At 44.1% G+C, this 765-nt stretch overlaps 1 non-coding gene across 1 annotated transcript; it reads right to left on the bottom strand.

Annotated features, from left to right (window-relative positions):
* Positions 1 to 301: 301 nt before the first annotated feature.
* Positions 302 to 372, bottom strand: trnag-gcc (transfer RNA glycine (anticodon GCC)). Its single transcript has one exon. It is a non-coding gene; the product is annotated as a tRNA-Gly (tRNA).
* Between the last annotated feature and the right edge of the window lie 393 nt (positions 373 to 765).

Here is a 765-nt window from a genome sequence, read left to right on the forward strand (position 1 = left end):
GGCCACCGTATCAAACAGAGCAGGAACACTAAAGTAAGGGGCGGGGGGTGAAAACGACAGGAGGGTTAAAGAGCAGATTCTCTCTGAGGGGACGGATGTTGCCACAATACACAGTGTGTGTGCCATCACATGTGGAAGATGTGTGCAGACTGAAGCCTTGGTCTGCCACCAGCTCAGAGGGGCTGCACTTCTACTGACCACCAGGGGGCTCCACTGGTTGTTTCACAAAGTCACAGTGTGTTGGAGTCTATCAGGGTATTTTCCAAGCAGCACTGTGTTTCTAACATCTGGATGTTGGTAAAGAGTTGGCCGGGAATCGAACCCGGGCCTCCCGCGTGGCAGGCGAGAATTCTACCACTGAACCACCAATGCTTATTTATTGATTTTCCCCATTACGTCACGATTCTCCAGGCATCAGCAGCCTTCAACACTTTCTGAAGAACTATATACGTTATACTTTTATAACGTGGCAACTAACCCGATCAGGGAGAGTCTTATTTTTTCTGTTTTTCTCACACAGGTTCAAAAACAAGCTCCTCCGCTGAGTGAGACGGCAACATTTTTTTTTCCAGATGATTATTGTAATTTCTGTGTTTATGTCCAACAATGTATTTACATTAAAGCTGATATCTTTCTATAATAATCCATCATGGACTGCTGGACACTTTCATATCAGTAAATCCACCGTGTTTTAAAGAAGTTCAGAGTGTTTCAGAGTTTCTGACATGATACAGACAGACAGATCCAACAAAGTATTTAAATTAA

The sequence above is a fragment of the Echeneis naucrates genome, chromosome 2, assembly GCF_900963305.1.
Source record: "Echeneis naucrates chromosome 2, fEcheNa1.1, whole genome shotgun sequence".
In the NCBI taxonomy this organism is placed as follows: domain Eukaryota; kingdom Metazoa; phylum Chordata; class Actinopteri; order Carangiformes; family Echeneidae; genus Echeneis; species Echeneis naucrates.